Source organism: Schistocerca serialis, chromosome 11, assembly GCF_023864345.2.
Source record: "Schistocerca serialis cubense isolate TAMUIC-IGC-003099 chromosome 11, iqSchSeri2.2, whole genome shotgun sequence".
NCBI classification, from domain to species: domain Eukaryota; kingdom Metazoa; phylum Arthropoda; class Insecta; order Orthoptera; family Acrididae; genus Schistocerca; species Schistocerca serialis.
In genome coordinates, this window is record NC_064648.1 from 22,886,817 (window position 1) to 22,906,861 (window position 20,045).

Sequence of the window (20,045 nt, forward strand, 5' to 3'; positions counted from 1 at the left end):
TGAAGCATCGGAATGTAAAACTGGACTCACAGGAGAGGTTCAAATCATAGAAAGTTATGGTGTCAGTCCTCCTTTACTTAAGTCGGCATTGTGCCTTTTGAATTTAATTTCGATGCTATTTCTGTGTTTCATTGTCAATAAGAAGGACCAAGGGATACAGTAAACGTGAAGTGAAGCATCGGACTCTAAAACTGGACTCACAGGAGAGGTTCAAATCATAGAAAGTGAGAGTGTCAGTCCTCTTTTACTTAAGTCGGCATTGTGCGTTTTAAATTTAATTCCGATGCAATATCTGTGTTTCATCGTCAATAAGAAGGTCCAAGGGATACAGTAAACCTGAAGTGAAGCATCGGAATCTAAAACTAGACTCACAGGAGAGGTTCAAATCATAGATAGTTAGTGTGTCAGTCCTCTTGTACTTAAGTCGGCATTGTGCCTTTTGTATTAAATATCGGATGCAAACTCTGTGTTTCATCGTCAATAAGAAGGTCCTAGGGATACAGTAAACCTGAAGTGAAGCATCGGAATCTAAAACTGGACTCACAGGATAGGTTCAAATCATAGAAAGTTAGAGTGTCGGTCCTCTTGTACTTAAGTCGGCATTGTGCCTTTTGAATTTAATTCGGATGCTATTTCTATGTTTCATTGTCAATAAGAAGTCCTAAGGATACAGTAAACCTGAAGTGAAGCATCGGAATCTAAAACTTGACTCACAGGAGAGGTTCTAATCATAGAAAGTGAGAGTGTCAGTCCTCTTTTACTTAAGTCGTCATTGTGCGTTTTAAATTTAATTCCGATGCAATATCTATGTTTCATCGTCAATAAGAAGGTCCAAGGGATACAGTAAACCTGAAGTGAAGCATCGGAAACCAAAACTGGACTCACAGGAGAGGTTCAAATCATAGAAAGTGAGAGTGTGAGTCCTCTTGTACTTAAGTCGGCATTGTACGTTTTGTATTAAATTCGGATGCAAACTCTGTGTTTCATCGTCAATTAGAAGGTCCAAGGGATACAGTAAACCTGAAGTGAAGCATCGGAATCTAAATCTGACCTCACAGGAGAAGTTCGAATGATGGAAAGTGAGAGTGTCAGTGCTCTTGTACTTAAGTCGGGATTGTGCCATTCGTATTAAATTCGGATGCAATTTCTGTGTTTCATCGTCAAAAAGAAGGTCCAAGGGATACAGTAAACCTGAAGTGAAGCATCGCAATCTAAGACTGGACTCACAGGAGAGGTTCAAATCATAGAAAGTGAGAGTGTCAGTCCTCTTGTACTTAAGTCGACATTGTGCCATTTGTATTAAATTCGGATGCAATTTCTGTGTTTCATCGTGAATAAGAAGGTCCAAGGGATACAGTAAACCTGAAGTGAAGCATCGGAATCTAAAACTGGACTCACAGGAGAGGTTCAAATCATAGAAAGTGAGAGTGTCAGTCCTCTTGTGCTTAAGTCGCCATTGTGCCTTTTGTATTAAATTCGGATGCAATTTCTGTGTTTCATCGTCAAGAATAAGGTTCAAGGGATACAGTAAACCTGAAGTGAAGCATCGGAATCTAAAACTGGACTCACAGGAGAGGTTAAAATCATAGAAAGTGACAGTGTCAGTCCTCTTGTACTTAAGTCGCCAATGTGATTTTTGTATTAAATTCGGATGCAATTTCTGTGTTTCATCGTCAATAAGAAGGTCCAAGGGATACAGTAAACCAGAAGTGAGGCATCCGAATGTAAAACTGGACTCACAGGAGAAGTTCCAATCATAGAAAGTGAGAGTGTCAGTCGTCTTGTACTTAAGTCGGCATTGTGCCTTTTGAATTTAATTCCGATGCAATTTCTGTGTTGCATCGTCAATAAGAAGGTGCAAGGTATACAGTAAACCTGAAGTGAAGCATCGGAATCTAAAACTGGTCTCACAGAATTGGTTCAAATCATAGAAAGTGAGAGTGTTAGTCGTCTTCTACTTAGCTCGGTACTGTGCCTTTTGAATTTAATTCAGATGCAATTTCTGTGTTTCATCGTCAATAAGAACGTCCAAGGGATATAGTAAACCTGAAGTGAAGCATCGGAATCTGAAACTGGACTCACAGGTGATGTTCAAATCATAGAAAGTGAGAGTGTCAGTCCTCTTGTACTTAAGTCACCATTGTTACCGTTGTATAAATTTCGGATGCAATATCTGTGTTTCATCGTCAATAAGAAGGTCCAAGGGATACAGTAAACCTGATGTGAAGCATCGGAATCTAAAACTGGACTCACAGGAGAGGTTCAAATCATAGAAAGTTACAATGTCAGTCCTCTTGTACTTAAGTTGGCATTGTGCCTTGTGTATTAAATTCAGATGCAATTTCTGTGTTTAATCATCAATAAGAAGGTGCAAGGTATACAGTAAACCTGAAGTGAAGCATCGGAATCTAAAACTAGACTCACAGGAGGGGTTCCAATCATATAAAGTGAGAGTGTCAGTCCTCTTGTACTTAAGTCGACATTGTGCCATTTGTATTAAATTCGGATGCAATTTCTGTGTTTCATCGTCAATAAGAAGGTCCAAGGGATACAGTAAACCTGAAGTGAAGCATCGGAATCTAAAACTGGACTCACAGGAGAGGTTCAAATCATAGAATGTGAGAGTGTCAGTCCTCTTGTACTTAAGTCGCCATTGTGATTTTTGTATTAAATTCGGATGCAATTTCTGTGTTTCATCATCAATAAGAAGGTCAAAGGGATACAGTAAATCTGAGGTGAAGCATCGGAATCTGAAACTGGACTCACAGGAGATGTTCAAATCACAGAAAGTGAGAGTGTCAGACCTCTTGTACTTAAGTCGCCATTGTGATTTTTGTATTAAATTCGGATGCAATTTCTGTGTTTCATTGTCATTAAGAAGGTCCAAGGGATACAGTAAACCTGAAGTGAGGCATCGGAATCTAAAACTGGACTCACTGTAGAGGTTCAAATCATAGAATGTGAGAGTGTCAGTCCTCTTGGGCTTAAGTCGTCATTGTGCCTTTTGTATTAAATTCGGATGCAATTTCTATGTTTCATCGTCAATAAGAAGGTCCAAGGGATACAGTAAACCTGAAGAGAAGCATCGGAATCCAAATCTGGACTCACAGGAGAGGTTCAAATCATAGAAAGTGAGAGTGTCAGTCCTCTTGTACTTAAATCGGCATTGTACCTTTTGTATTAAATTCGGATGCAAACTCTGTGTTTCATCGTCAATTAGAAGGTCCAAGCGATACAGTAAACCTGAAGTGAAGCATCGGAATCTAAAACTGGACTCACAGGAGAGGTTCAAATCATAGAAAACTAGAATGTCAGTCCTCTTGTACTTAAGTCGGCATTGTGCCTTGTGTATTAAATTCGGATGCAATTTCTGTGTTTAATCGTCAATAAGAAGGTGCAAGGCATACAGTAAACCTGAAGTGAGGCATCGGAATCTAAAACTAGACTCACAGGAGAGGTTCAAATCATAGAAAGTGAGAGTGTCAGTCCTCTTGTACTTAAGTCGACATTGTGCCATTTGTATTAAATTCGGATGCAATTTCTGTGTTTCATCGCCAATAAGAACGTCCAAGGGATACAGTAAACCTGAAGTGAAGCATCGGAATCTAAAACTGGACTCACAGGAGAGGTTCACATCATAGAAAGTGAGAGTGTCAGTCCTCTTGTACTTAAGTTGCCATTGTGCCTTTTGTATTAAATTCGGATGCAATTTCTGTGTTTCATCGTCAATAAGAAGGTCAAAGGAATACAGTAAATCTGAAGTGAAGCAGCGGAATCTGAATCTGGACTCACAGGAGATGTTCAAATCATAGAAAGTGAGAGTGTCAGTCCTCTTGTACTTAAGTCGCCATTGTGATTTTTGTATTAAATTCGGATGCAATTTCTGTGTGTCATCGTCAATAAGGATGTCCAAGGGATACAGTAAACCTGAAGTAAAGCATCGGAATCTAAAACTGGACTCACAGGAGAGGTTCAAATCATAGATAGTTAGAATGTCAGTCCTCTTGTACTTAAGTCGGCATTGTGCCTTTTGTATTAAATTCGGATGCAAACTCTGTGTTTCATCGTCTATAAGAAGGTCCAAGGGATGCAGTAAATCTGAAGTGAAGCATCGGAATGTAAAACTGGACTCACAGGAGAGGTTCAAATCATAGAAAGTTATGGTGTCAGTCCTCTTTTACTTAAGTCGGCATTGTGCCTTTTGTATTAAATATCGGATGCAAACTCTGTGTTTCATCGTCAATAAGAAGGTCCTAGGGATACAGTAAACCTGAAGTGAAGCATCGGAATCTAAAACTGGACTCACAGGAGAGGTTCAAATCATAGAAAGTTGGAGTGTCGGTCCTCTTGTACTTAAGTCGGCATTGTGCCTTTTGAATTTAATTCGTATGCTATTTCTATGTTTCATTATCAATAAGAAGTCCAAGGGATACAGTATACCCGAAGTGAAGCATCGGAATCTAAAACTGGACTCACAGGAGAGGTTCAAATCATAGAAAGTGAGAGTGTCAGTCCTCTTTTACTTAAGTCGTCATTGTGCGTTTTAAATTTAATTCCGATGCAATATCTATGTTTCATCGTCAATAAGAAGGTCCAAGGGATACACTAAACCTGAAGTGAAGCATCGGAATCTAAAACTGGGCTCACAGGAGATGTTCAAATCATAGAAAGTGAGATTGTCTGTCCTCTTGTACTAAAGTCGCCATTGTGATTTTTGTAGGAAATTCGGATGCAATTTCTGTGTTTCATCGTCAATAAGAAGGTCCAAGGGATACAGTAAACCTGAAGTGAAGCATCGGAATGTAAAACTGGACTCACAGGAGAGGTTCAAATCATAGAAAGTGAGAGTGTCAGTCCTCTTGTACTTAAGTCGGCATTGTGCATTTTGAATTTAATTCCGATGCAATTTCTGTGTTTCATCGTCAATAAGAAGGTGCAAGGTATACAGTAAACCTGAAGTGAAGCATCGGAATCTAAAACTGGACTCACAGGATAGGTTCAAATCATAAAAAGTGAGAGTGTTAGTCGTCTTCTACTTAGCTCGGTACTGTGCCTTTTGAATTTAATTCCGATGCGATTTCTGTGTTTCATCGTCAATAAGAACGTCCAAGGGATACAGTAAACCTGAAGTGAAGCATCGGAATCTGAAACTGGACTCGCAGGAGATGTTCAAATCATAGAAAGTGAGAGTGTCAGTCCTCTTGTACTTAAGTCACCATTCTGACCGTTGTATTAATTTCGGATGCAATATCTGTGTTTCATCGTCAATAAGAAGGTCCAAGGGATACAGTAAACCTGAAGTGAAGCATCGGAATCTAAAACTGGACTCACAGGAGAGGTTCAAATCATAGAAAGTTAGAATGTCAGTCCTCTTGTACTTAAGTCGGCATTGTGCCTTGTGTATTAAATTCAGATGCAATTTCAGTGTTTTATCGTCAATAAGAAGGTGCAAGGTATACAGTAAACCTGAAGTGAAGCATCGGAATCTAAAACTAGACTCACAGGAGGGGTTCCAATCATATAAAGTGAGAGTGTCAGTCCTCTTGTACTTAAGTCGACATTGTGCCATTTGTATTAAATTCGGATGCAATTTCTGTGTTTCATCGTCAATAAGAAGGTCCAAGGGATACAGTAAACCTGAAGTGAAGCATCGGAATCTAAAACTGGACTCGCAGGAGAGGTTCAAATCATAGAAAGTGAGAGTGTCAGTCCTCTTGTTCTTAAGTCGGCATTGTACCTTTTGTATTAAATTCGGGTGCAAACTCTGTGTTTCATCGTCAATGAGAAGGTCCAAGTTATACAGTAAACCTGAAGCGAAGCATCGGAATCTAAAACTGGACTCACAGGAGAAGTTCGAATCATGGAAAGTGTGAGTGTCACTGCTCTTGTACTTAAGTCGGCATTGTGCCATTTGTATTAAATTCGGATGCAATTTCTGTGTTTCATCGTCAATAAGAAGGTCCAAGGGATACAGTAAACCTGAAGGGAAGCATCGGAATCTAAAACTGGACTCACAGGAGAGGTTCAAATCATAGAAAGTTAGAGTGTCAGTCCTCTTGTACTTAAGTCGGCATTGTGCCTTTTGAATTTAATTCAGATGCTTTTTCTGTGTTTCATTGTCAATAAGAAGGTCAAAGGGATACAGTTAACCTGAAGTGAAGCATCGGATTCTATAACTGGACTCACAGGAGAGGTTCAAATCATAGAAAGTGAGAGTGTCAGTCCTCTTGTACTTAAGTCGCCATTGTGATTTTTGTATTAAATTCGGATGCAATTTCTGTGTTACATAGTCAATAAGAAGGTACAAGGGATACAGTAAACCTGAAGTGAGGCATCGGAATGTTAAACTGGAGTCACTGGAGCGGTTCAAATCATAGAAAGTTAGAGTGTCAGTCCTCTTGTACTTAAGTCGGCATTGTACCTTTTGTATTAAATTCGGATGCAAACTCTGTGTTTCATCGTCAATTAGAAGGTCCAAGGGATACAGTGAACCTGAAGTGAAGCATCGGAATCTAAAACTGGACTCACAGCAGAGGTTCAAATCAGAGAAAGTGAGAGTGTCAGTCCTCTTGTACTTAAGCCGGCATTGTGCCTTTTGAATTTAATTCCGATGGTTTTTCTGTGTTTCATTGTCAATAAGAAGGTCCAAGGGATAGAGTAAACCTGAAGTGAAGCATCGGAATCTAAATCTGACCTCACTGGAGAAGTTCGAATGATGGAAAGTGAGAGTGTCAGTGCTCTTGTACTTAAGTCGGAATTGTGCCATTTGTATTAAATTCGGATGCAATTTCTGTGTTTCATCGTCAATAAGAAGGTCCAAGGGATACAGTAAACCTGAAGTGTAGCATCGGAATCTAAAACTGGACTCACAGGAGAGGTTCAAATCATAGAAAGTGAGAGTGTCTGTCCTCTTGTGCTTAAGTCGCCATTGTGCCTTTTGTATTAAATTCGGATGCAATTTCTGTCTTTCATCGTCAATAAGAAGGTCCAAGGGATACAGTAAACCTGAAGTGAAGCATCGGAATCCAAAACTGGACTCTCAGGAGAGGTTCAAATCATAGAAAGTTAGAATGTCAGTCCTCTTGTACTTAAGTCGGCATTGTGCCTTGTGTATTAAATTTGGATGCAATTTCTGTGTTTAATCGTCAATAAGAAGGTGCAAGGTATACAGTAAACCTGAAGTGAAGCATCGGAATCTAAAACTAGACTCACAGGAGAGGTTCAAATCATAGAAAGTGAGAGTGTCAGTCCTCTTGTACTTAAGTCGACATTGTGCCATTGGTATTAAATTCGGATGCAATTTCTGTGTTTCATCGTCAATAAGAAGGTCCAAGGGATACAGTTAACCTGAAGTGAAGCATCGGAATCTAAAACTGGACTCACAGGAGAGGTTCAAATCATAGAAAGTGAGAGTGTCAGTCCTCTGTACTTAAGACGCCATTGTGATTTTTGTATTAAATTCGGATGCGATTTCTGTGTTTCAGCGTCATTAAGAAGGTCCAAGGGATACAGTAAACCTGAAGTGAGGCATCGGAATCTAAAACTGGACTCACTGGAGAGGTTCAAATCATAGAAAGTTAGAGTGTCAGTCCTCTTGTACTTAAGTCGGCATTGTACTTTTTGTATTACATTCGGGTGCAAACTCTGTGTTTCATCGTCAATTAGAAGGTCCAAGGGATACAGTAAACCTGAAGCGAAGCATCGGAATCTAAAACTGGACTCACAGGAGAGGTTCAAATCAGAGAAAGTGAGAGTGTCAGTCCTCTTGTACTTAAGTCGGAATTGTGCCTTTTGAATTTAATTCCGATGCAATTTCTGTGTTTCATCGTCAATAAGAAGGTGCAAGGTATACAGTAAACCTGAAGTGAAGCATCGGAATCTAAATCTGACCTCACAGGAGAAGTTCGAATCATGGAAAGTGAGAGTGTCAGTGCTCTTGTACTTAAGTCGGCATTGTGCCATTTGGATTAAATTCGGATGCAATTTCTGTGTTTCATCGTCAATAAGAAGGTCCAAGGGATACAGTAAACCTGAAGTGAAGCATCGGAATCTAAAACTGGACTCACAGCAGAGGTTCAAATCAGAGAAAGTGAGAGTGTCAGTCCTCTTGTACTTAAGTCGGCAATGTGCCTTTTGAATTTAATTCCGATGGTTTTTCTGTGTTTCATTGTCAATAAGAAGGTCCAAGGGATAGAGTAAACCTGAAGTGAAGCATCGGAATCTAAATCTGACCTCACTGGTGAAGTTCGAATGATGGAAAGTGAGAGTGTCAGTGCTCTTGTACTTAAGTCGGCATTGTGCCATTTGTATTAAATTCGGATGCAATTTCTGTGTTTCATCGTCAATAAGAAGGTCCGAGGGATACAGTAAACCTGAAGTGAAGCATCGGAATCTAAAACTGACTCACAGGAGAGGTTCAAATCATAGAAAGTTAGAGAGTCTGTCCTCTTGTACTTAAGTCGACATTGTGCCATTTGTATTAAATTCGGATGCAATTTCGGTGTTTCATCGTCAATAAGAAGGTCCAAGGGATACAGTAAACCTGAAGTGAAGCATCGGAATCTAAAACTGGACTCACAGGAGAGGTTCAAATCATAGAAAGTGAGAGTGTCTGTCCTCTTGTGCTTAAGTCGCCATTGTGCCTTTTGTATTAAATTCGGATGCAATTTCTGTCTTTCATCGTCAATTAGAAGGTCCAAGGGATACAGTATACCTGAAGTGAGGCATCGGAATCTAAAACTGGACTCACTGGAGAGGTTCAAATCATAGAAAGTTAGAGTGTCAGTCCTCTTGTACTTAAGTCGGCATTGTACTTTTTGTATTAAATTCGGGTGCAAACTCTGTGTTTCATCGTCAATTAGAAGGTCCAAGGGATACAGTAAACCTGAAGCGAAGCATCGGAAACTAAAACTGGACTCACAGGAGAGGTTCAAATCATAGAAAGTTAGAATGTCAGTCCTCTTGTACTTAAGTCGGCATTGTGCCTTGTGTATTAAATTCGGATGCAATTTCTGTGTTTAATCGTCAATAAGAAGGTGCAAGGTATACAGTAAACCTGAAGTGAAGCATCGGAATCTAAAACTAGACTCACAGGAGAGGTTCAAATCATAGTAAGTGAGAGTGTCAGTCCTCTTGTACTTAAGTCGACATTGTGCCATTGGTATTAAATTCGGATGCAATTTCTGTGTTTCATCGTCAATAAGAACTTCCAAGGGATACAGTAAACCTGAAGTGAAGCATCGGAATCTAAAACTGGACTCACAGGAGAGGTTCAAATCATAGAAAGTGAGAGTGTCAGTTCTCTTGTACTTAAGTTGCCATTGTACATTTTGTATTAAATTCGGATGCAATTTCTGTGTTTCATCGTCAATAAGAAGGTCAAAGGGATACAGTAAATCTGAAGTGAAGCATCGGAATCTGAAACTGGACTCACAGGAGATGTTCAAATCATAGAAAGTGAGAGTGTCAGTCCTCTGTACTTAAGTCGCCATTGTGATTTTTGTATTAAATTCTGATGCAATTTCTGTGTTTCATCGTCATTAAGAAGGTCCAAGGGATACAGTAAACCTGAATTGAGGCATCGGAATCTAAAACTGGACTCACTGGAGAGGTTCAAATCATAGAAAGTTAGAGTGTCAATCCTCTTGTACTTAAGTCGGCATTGTACCTTTTGTATTAAATTCGTGTGCAAACTCTGTGTTTCATCGTCAATTAGAAGGTCCAAGGTATACAGTAAACCTGAAGCGAAGCATCGGAATCTAAAACTGGACTCACAGGAGAGGTTCAAATCAGAGAAAGTGAGAGTGTCAGTCCTCTTGTACTTAAGTCGGAATTGTGCCTTTTGAATTTAATTCCGATGCAATATCTGTGTTTCATCGTCAATAAGAAGTTGCAAGGTATACAGTAAACCTGAAGTGAAGCATCGGAATCTAAATCTGACCTCACAGGAGAAGTTCGAATCATGGAAAGTGAGAGTGTCAGTGCTCTTGTACTTAAGTCGGCATTGTGCCATTTGTATTAAATTCGGATGCAATTTCTGTGTTTCGTCGTCAATAAAAAGGTCCAAGGGATACAGTAAACCTGAAGTGAAGCATCGGAACCTAAAACTGGACTCACAGGAGAGGTTCAAATCATAGAAAGTTAGAGTGTCATTCATCTTGTACTTATGTCGGCATTGTGCCTTTTGAATGTAATTCCGATGCGTTTTCTGTGTTTCATTGTCAATAAGAAGGTCCAAGGGATACAGTAAACCTGAAGTGAAGCATCGGAATCTAAAACTGGACTCACAGGAGAGGTTCAAATCATAGATAGTGAGAGTGTCAGTGCTCTTTTGCTTAAGTCGCCATTGTACATTTTGTATTAAATTCGGATGCAATTTCTGTGTTTCATCGTCAATAAGAAGGTCCAAGGGATACAGTAAACCTGAAGTGAAGCATCGGAATCCAAAACTGGACTCACAGGAGAGGTTCAAATCATAGAAAGTGAGAGTGTGAGTCCTCTTGTACTTAAGTCGGCATTGTACCTTTTGTATTAAATTCGGATGCAAACTCTGTGTTTCATCGTCAATTAGAAGGTCCAAGGGATACAGTAAACCTGAAGTGAAGCATCGGAATCTAAAACTGGACTCACTGGATAGGTTCAAATCATAGAAAGTGAGAGTGTTAGTCGTCTCCTACTTAGCTCTGTACTGTGCCTTTTGAATTTAATTCCGATGCAATTTCTGTGTTTCATCGTCAATAAGAACGTCCAAGGGATATAGTAAACCTGAAGTGAAGCATCAGAATCTGAAACTGGACTCACAGGAGATGTTCAAATCATAGAAAGTGAGAGTGTCAGTCCTCTTGTACTTAAGTCACCATTGTGACCGTTGTATTAATTTCGGATGCAATATCTGTGTTTCATCGTCAATAAGAAGGTACAAGGGATACAGTAAACCTGAAGTGAAGCATCGGAATCTAAAACTGGACTCACAGGAGAGGTTCAAATCATAGAAAGTTAGAATGTCAGTCCTCTTGTACTTAAGTCGGCATTGTGCCTTGTGTATTAAATTCGGATGCAGTTTCTGTGTTTAATCGTCAATAAGAAGGTGCAAGGTGTACAGTAAACCTGAAGTGAAGCATCGGAATCTAAAACTAGACTCACAGGAGAGGTTCAAATCATAGAAAGTGAGAGTGTCAGTCCTCTTGTACTTAAGTCGACATTGTGCCATTTGTATTAAATTCGGAAGCAATTTCTGTGTTTCATCGTCAATAAGAAGGTCCAAGGGATACAGTAAACCTGAAGTTAAGCATCGGAATCTAAAACTGGACTCACAGGAGAGGTTCAAATCATAGAAAGTGAGAGTGTCAGTCCTCTTGTACTTAAGTTGCCATTGTGCCTTTTGTATTAAATTCGGATGCAATTTCTGTGTTTCATCGTCAATAAGAAGGTCAAAGGGATACAGTAAATCTGAAGTAAAGCAACGGAATCTGAAACTGGACTCACAGGAGATGTTCAAATCATAGAAAGTGAGAGTGTCAGTCCTCTTGTACGTAAGTCGCCATTGTGATTTTTGTATTAAATTCGGATGCAATTTCTGTGTTTCACCGTCATTAAGAAGGTCCAAGGGATACAGTAAACCTGAAGTGAGGCATCTGATTCTAAAACTGGACCCACTGGAGAGGTTCAAATCATAGAAAGTTAGAGTGTCAGTCCTCTTGTATTTAAGTCGGCATTGTACCTTTTGTATTAAATTCGGGTGCAAACTCTGTGTTTCATCGTCAATTAGAAGGTCCAAGGGATACAGTAAACCTGAAGCGAAGTATAGGAATCTAAAACTGGACTCACAGGAGAGATTCAAATCAGAGAAAGTGAGAGTGTCAGTCCTCTTGTACTTAAGTCGGAATTGTGCCTTTTGAAATTATTTCCGATGCAATTTCTGTGTTTCATCGTCAATAAGAAGGTGCAAGGTATACAGTAAAGCTGAAGTGAAGCATCGGAATCTAAATCTGACCTCACAGGAGAAGTTCTAATCATGGAAAGTGAGAGTGTCAGTGCTCTTGTACTTAAGTCGGCATTGTGCCATTTGTATTAAATTCGGATGCAATTTCTGTGTTTCATCGTCAATAAGAAGGTCCAAGGGATACAGTAAACCTGAAGTGAAGCATCGGAATCTAAAACTGGACTCACAGGAGAGGTTCAAATCATAGAAAGTTAGAGTGTCAGTCCTCTTGTACTAAAATCGGCATTGTGCCTTTTGAATTTAATTCCGATGCTTTTTCTGTGTTTCATTGTCAATAAGAAGGTCCAAGGGATACAGTAAACCTGAAGTGAAGCATCGGAATCTAAAACTGGACTCACAGGAGAGGTTCAAATCATAGAAAGTGAGAGTGTCATTCCTCTTATACGTAAGTCGACTTTTTACCATTTGTATTAAATTCGGATGAAATTTCTGTGTTTCATCGTTAATAAGAAGGTCCAAGGGATACAGTAAACCTGAAGTGAAGCATCGGAATCTAAAACTGGACTCACAGGAGAGGTTCAAATCATAGAAAGTGAGAGTGTCAGTATTCTTGTGCTTAAGTCGCCATTGTGCCTTTTGTATTAAATTCGGATGCAATTTCTGTGTTTCAGCGTCAATAAAAAGGTCCAAGGGATACAGTAAACCTGAAGTAAAGCATCGGAATCCAAAACTGGACTCACAGGAGAGGTTCAAATCATAGAAAGTGAGAGTGTCAGTCCTCTTGTACTTAAGTCGCCATTGTGATTTTTGTATTAAATTCGGATGCAATTTCTGTGTTTCATCGTCAATAAGAAGGTCCAAGGGATACAGTAAACCTGAAGTGAGGCATCGGAATCTAAAACTGGACTCACAGGAAACGTTCAAATCATAGAAAGTTAGAGTGTCAGTCCTCTTGTACTTAAGGCGGCATTGTTCCTTTTGTATTAAATTCGGATGCAAACTCTGTGTTTCATCGTCAATTAGAAGGTCCAAGGGATACAGTAAACCTGAAGTGAAGCATCGGAATCTAAAACTGGACTCACAGCAGAGGTTCAAATCAGAGACAGTGAGAGTGTCAGTCCTCTTGTACTTAAGTCGGCATTGTGCCTTTGAATTTATTTCCGATGCTTTTTCTGTGTTTCATTGTCAATAAGAAGGTCCAAGGGATACAGTAAACCTGAAGTGAAGCATCGGAATCTAAATCTGACCTCACAGGAGAAGTTCGAATTATGGAAAGTGAGAGTGTCAGTGCTCTTGTACTTAAGTCGGCATTGTGCCATTTGTATTAAATTCAGATGCATTTTCTGTGTTTCATCGTCAATAAGAAGGTCCAAGGGATACAGTAAATCTGAAGTGAAGCATCGGAATCTAAGACTGGACTCACAGGAGAGGTTCAAATCATAGAAAGTGAGAGTGTCAGTCCTCTTGTACTTAAGTCGACATTGTGCCATTTGTATTAAATTCAGATCCAATTTCTGTGTTTCATCGTGATTAAGAAGGTCCAAGGGATACAGTAAACCTGAAGTGAAGCATCGGAATCTAAAACTGGACTCACAAAAGAGGTTCAAGTCATAGAAAGTGAGAGTGTCAGTCCTCTTGTGCTTAAGTCGCCATTGTGCCTTTTGTATTAAATTAGGATGCAATTTCTGTGTTTAATCGTAAATAAGAAGGTGCAAGGTATACAGTAAATCTGAAGTGAAGCATCGGAATCTAAAACTAGACTCACAGGAGAGGTTCAAATCATAGAAAGTGAGAGTGTCAGTGCTCTTGTACTTAAGTCGACATTGTGCCATTTGTATTAAATTCGGATGCAATTTCTGTGTTTCATCGTCAATAAGAAGGTCCAAGGGATACAGTAAACCTGAAGTGAAGCATCGGAATCTAAAACTGGACTCACTGCAGAGGTTCAAATCATAGATAGTGAGAGTGTCAGTCCTCTTGTACTTAAGTTGCCATTGAGCCTTTTGTATTAAATTCGGACGCAATTTCTGTGTTTCATCGACAATAAGAAGGTCAAAGGGATACACTATTTCTGAAGTAAAGCATCGGAATCTGAAACTGGACTCACAGGAGATGTTCAAATCATAGAAAGTGAGAGTGTCAGTCCTCTTGTACTTAAGTCGCCATTGTGATTTTTGTATTAAAATCAGATGCAATTTCTGTGTTTCATCGTCATTAAGAAGGTCCAAGGGATACAGTAAACCTGAAGTGAGGCATCGGATTCTAAAACTGGACTCACTGGAGAGGTTCAAATCATAGAAAGTTAGAGTGTCAGTCCTCTTGTACTTAAGTCGGCATTGTACCTTTTGTATTAAATTCGGGTGCAAACTCTGTGTTTCATCGTCAATTAGAAGGTCCAAGGGGTACAGTAAACCTGAAGCGAAGCATCGGAATCTAAAACTGGACTCACAGGAGAGGTTCAAATCAGAGAAAGTGAGAGTGTCAGTCCTCTTGTACTTAAGTCGGAATTGTGCCTTTTGAATTTATTTCCGATGCAATTTCTGTGCTTCATCGTCAATAAGAAGGTGCAAGGTATACAGTAAACCTGAAGTGAAGCATCGGAATCTAAATCTGACCTCACAGGAGAAGTTCGAATCATGGAAAGTGAGAGTGTCAGTGCTCTTGTACTTAAGTCGGCATTGTGCCATTTGTATTTAATTCGGATGCAATTTCTGTGTTTCATCGTCAATAAGAAGGTCCAAGGGATACAGTAAACCTGAAGTGAAGCATCGGAATCTAAGACTGGACTCACAGGAGAGGTTCAAATCGTAGAAAGTGAGAGTGTTAGTCCTCTTGTACTTAAGTCGACATTGTGCCATTTGTATTAAATTCGGATCCAATTTCTGTGTTTCTTCGTGAATAAGAAGGTCCAAGGGATACAGTAAACCTGAAGTGAAGCATCGGAATCTAAAACTGGACTCACAGGAGGGGTTCAAATCATAGAAAGTTAGAGTGTCAGTCATCTTGTACTTAAGTCGGCATTGTGCCTTTTGAATTTAATTCCGATGCTTTTTCTGTGTTTCATTGTCAATAAGAAGGTCCAAGGGATACAGTAAACCTGAAGTGAAGCATCGGAATCTAAAACTGGACTCACAGGAGAGGTTCAAATCATAGAAAGTGAGAGTGTCATTCCTCTTATACTTAAGTCGACTTTGTGCCATTTGTATTAAATTCGGGTGAAATTTCTGTGTTTCATCGTTAATAAGAAGGTCCAAGGGATACAGTAAACCTGAAGTGAAGCATCGGAATCTAAAACTGGATTCACAGGAGAGGTTCAAATCATAGAAAGTTAGAGTGTCAGTCCTCTTGTGCTTAAGTCGCCATTGTGCCTTTTGTATTAAATTCGGATGCAATTTCTGTGTTTCATCGTCAATAAGAAGGTCCAAGGGATACAGTAAACCTGAAGTAAAGCATCGGAATCCAAAACTGGACTCTCAGGAGAGGTTCAAATCATAGAAAGTGAGAGTGTCAGTCATCTTGTACTTAAGTCGGCATTGTGCCTTTTGAATTTAATTCCGATGCTTTTTCTGTGTTTCATTGTCAATAAGAAGGTCCAAGGGATACAGTAAACCTGAAGTGAAGCATCGGAATCTAAAACTGGGCTCACAGGAGAGGTTCAAATCAGAGAAAGTGAGAGTGTCAGTCCTCTTGTACTTAAGTCGGAATTGTGCCTTTTGAATTTATTTCCGATGCAATTTCTGTGCTTCATCGTCAATAAGAAGGTGCAAGGTATACAGTAAACCTGAAGTGAAGCATCGGAATCTAAATCTGACCTCACAGGAGAAGTTCGAATCATGGAAAGTGAGAGTGTCAGTGCTCTTGTACTTAAGTCGGCATTGTGCCATTTGTATTAAATTCGGATGCAATTTCTGTGTTTCATCGTCAATAAGAAGGTCCAAGGGATACAGTAAACCTGAAGTGAAGCATCGGAATCTAAGACTGGACTCACAGGAGAGGTTCAAATCGTAGAAAGTGAGAGTGTTAGTCCTCTTGTACTTAAGTCGACATTGTGCCATTTGTATTAAATTCGGATCCAATTTCTGTGTTTCATCGTGAATAAGAAGGTCCAAGGGATACAGTAAACCTGAAGTGAAGCATCGGAATCTAAAACTGGACTCACAGGAGAGGTTCAAATCATAGAAAGTTAGAGTGTCAGTCATCTTGTACTTAAGTCGGCATTGTGCCTTTTGAATTTAATTCCGATGCTTTTTCTGTGTTTCATTGTCAATAAGAAGCTCCAAGGGATACAGTAAACCTGAAGTGAAGCATCGGAATCTAAAACTGGACTCACAGGAGAGGTTCAAATCATAGAAAGTGAGAGTGTCATTCCTCTTATACTTAAGTCGACTTTGTGCCATTTGTATTAAATTCGGGTGAAATTTCTGTGTTTCATCGTTAATAAGAAGGTCCAAGGGATACAGTAAACCTGAAGTGAAGCATCGGAATCTAAAACTGGATTCACAGGAGAGGTTCAAATCATAGAAAGTTAGAGTGTCAGTCCTCTTGTGCTTAAGTCGCCATTGTGCCTTTTGTATTAAATTCGGATGCAATTTCTGTGTTTCATCGTCAATAAGAAGGTCCAAGGGATACAGTAAACCTGAAGTAAAGCATCGGAATCCAAAACTGGACTCTCAGGAGAGGTTCAAATCATAGAAAGTGAGAGTGTCAGTCCTCTTGAACTTAAGTCGCCATTGTGATTTTTGTATTAAATTGGGATGCAATTTCTGTGTTTCATCGTCAATAAGATGGTCCAAGGGATACAGTAAACCTGAAGTGAAGCATCGGAATCTAAGACTGGACTCACAGGAGAGGTTCAAATCATAGAAAGTGAGAGTGTTAGCCCTCTTGTACTTAAGGCGACATTGTGCCATTTGTATTAAATTCGGATCCAATTTCTGTGTTTCATCGTGAATAAGAAGGTCCAAGGGATACAGTAAACCTGAAGTGAAGCATCGGAATCTAAAACTGGACTCACAGTAGAGGTTCAAATCATAGAAAATTAGAGTGTCAGTCCTCTTGTACTTAAGTCGGCATTGTACCTTTTGTATTAAATTCGGATGCAAACTCTGTGTTTCATCATCAATTAGAAGGTCCAAGGGATACAGTAAACCTGAAGTGAAGCATCGGAATCTAAAACAGGGACTCACTGCAGAGGTTCAAATCAGAGAAAGTGAGAGTGTCTGTCCTCTTGTACTTAAGTCGGCATTGTGCCTTTTGAATTTAATTCCGATGCTTTTTCTGTGTTTCATTGTCAATAAGAAGGTCCAAGGGATACAGTAAACCTGAAGTGAAGCATCGGAATCTAAATCTGACCTCACAGGAGAAGTTCGAATGATGGAAAGTGAGAGTCCAAGTGCACTTGTACTTAAGTCGGCATTGTGCCAATATGTATTAAATTCGGATGCAATTTCTGTGTTTCATCGTCAATAAGAAGGTCCAAGGGATTCAGTAAACCTGAAGTGAAGCATCGGAATCTAAGACTGGACCCACAGTAGAGGTTCAAATCATAGAAAGTGAGAGTGTCTGTCCTCTTGTACTTAAGTCGACATTGTGCCATTTGTATTAAATTCGGATCCAATATCTGTGTTTCATCGTGAATAAGAAGGTCCAAGGGATACAGTAAACCTGAAGTGAAGCATCGGAATCTATAACTGGACTCACAGGAGAGGTTCAAATCATAGAAAGTGAGAGTGTCAGTCCTCTTGTGCTTAAGTCGCCATTGTGTTTTTTGTATTAAATTCGGATGCAATTTCTGTGTTTCATCGTCAATAAGATGGTCCAAGCGATACAGTAAACCTGAAGTGAAGCATCGGAATCTAAAACTGGACTCACAGGAGAGGTTCAAATCATAGAAAGTGAGAGTGTCAGTCCTCTTGTACTTATGTCGCCATTGTGATTTTTGTATTAAATTCGGATGCAATTTCTGTGTTTCATCGTCAATAAGAAGGTCTAAGGGATGCAGTAAACCTAAAGTGAGGCATCGGAATGTAAAACTGGACTCACAGGAGAGGTTCAAATCATAGAAAGTGAGAGTGTCAGTCCTCTCGTACTTAAGTCGGCATTGTGCCTTTTGAATTAAATTCCGATGCAATTTCTGTGTTTCATCGTCAATAAGAAGGTGCAAGGTATACAGTAGACCTGAAGTGAAGCATCGGAATCTAAAACTGGACTCACAGGATAGGTTCAAATCATAGAAAGTGAGAGTGTTAGTCGTCTTCTACTTAGCTCGGTATTGTGCCTTCTGAATTTAATTCCGATGCAATTTCTGTGTTTCATCGTAAATAAGAACGTCCAAGGGATATAGTAAACCTGAAGTGAAGCATCGGAAACTGAAACTGGACTCACAGGAGATGTTCAAATCATAGAAAGTGAGAGTGTCAGTCCTCTTGTACTTAAGTCACCATTGTGACCGTTGTATTAATTTCGGATGCAATATCTGTGTTTCATCGTCAATAAGAAGGTCCAAGGGATACAGTAAACCTGAAGTGAAGCATCGTAATCTAAAACTCGACTCACAGGAGAGGTTCAAATCATAGAAAGTTAGAATGTCAGTCCTCTTGTACTTCAGTCGGCATTGTGCCTTGTGTATTAAATTCGGATGCAATTTCTGTGTTTCATCGTCAATAAGAAGGTGCAAGGTATACAGTAAACCTGAAGTGAAGCATCGGAATCTAAAACTAGACTCACAGGAGAGGTTCAAATCATAGAAAGTGAGAGTGTCAGTCCTCTTGTACTTAAGTCGCCATTGTGCCTTTTGTATTAAATTCGGATGCAATTTCTGTATTTCATCGTCAATAAGAAGGTCAAAGGGATACAGTAATTCTGAGGTGAAGCATCGGAATCTGAAACTGGACTCACAGGAGAGGTTCAAATCAGAGAGTGTGAGAGTGTCATTCCTCTTGTACTTAAGTCAAAATTGTGACTTTTGAATTTAATTCCGATGCTTTTTCCGTGTTTCATTGTCAATAAGAAGGTCCAAGGGATACAGTAAACCTGAAGTGAAGCATCGGAATCTAAAACTGGACTCACAGGAGAAGTTCAAATCATATAAAGTGAGAGTGTCAGTCCTCTTGTGCTTAAGTCGCCATTGTGCCTTTTGTATTAAATTCGGATGCAATTTCTGTGTTTCATCGTCAATAAGAAGGTCCAAGGGATACAGTAAACCTGAAGTGAAGCATCGGAATCCAAAACTGGACTCGCAGGAGAGTTTCAAATCATAGAAAGTGAGAGTGTCAGTCCTCTTGTACTTAAGTCGCCATTGTGATTTTAGTATTAAATTCGGATGCAATTTCTGTGTTTCATCGTCAATAAGAAGGTCCAAGGGATACAGTAAACCTGAAGTGAGGCATCGGAATCTAAAACTGGACTCACTGGAGAGGTTCAAATCATAGAAAGTTAGAGTGTCAGTCCTCTTGTACTTAAGTCGGCATTGTACCTTTTGTATTAAATTCGGATGCAAACTCTGCGTTTCATCGTCAATTAGAATGTCCAAGGGATACAGTAAACCTGAAGTGAAGCATCGGAATCTAAAAGTGGACTCACAGCAGAGGTTCAAATCAGAGAAAGTGAGAATGTCAGTCCTCTTGTACTTAAGTCGGCATTGTGCCTTTTGAATTTAATTCCGATGCTTTTTCTGTGTTTCATTGTCAATAAGAACGTCCAAGGGATCCAGTAAACCTGAAGTGAAGCATCGGAATCTAAATCTGACCTCACAGGAGAAGTTCGAATGATGGCATGTGAGAGTGTCAGCGCTCTTGTACTTAAGTCGTCATTGTGCCATTTGTATTAAATTCGGATGCAATTTCTGTGTTTCATCGTCAATAAGAAGGTCCAAGGGATAAAGTAAACCTGAAGTGAAGCATCGGAATCTAAGACTGGACTCACAGGAGAGGTTCAAATCATGGAAAGTGAGAGTGTCAGTCCTCTTGTACTTAAGTCGACATTGTGCCATTTGTATTAAATTCGGATGCAATTTCTGTGTTTCATCGTCAATAAGAAGGTCCAAGGGATAAAGTAAACCTGAAGTGAAACATCGGAATCTAAGACTGGACTCACAGGAGAGGTT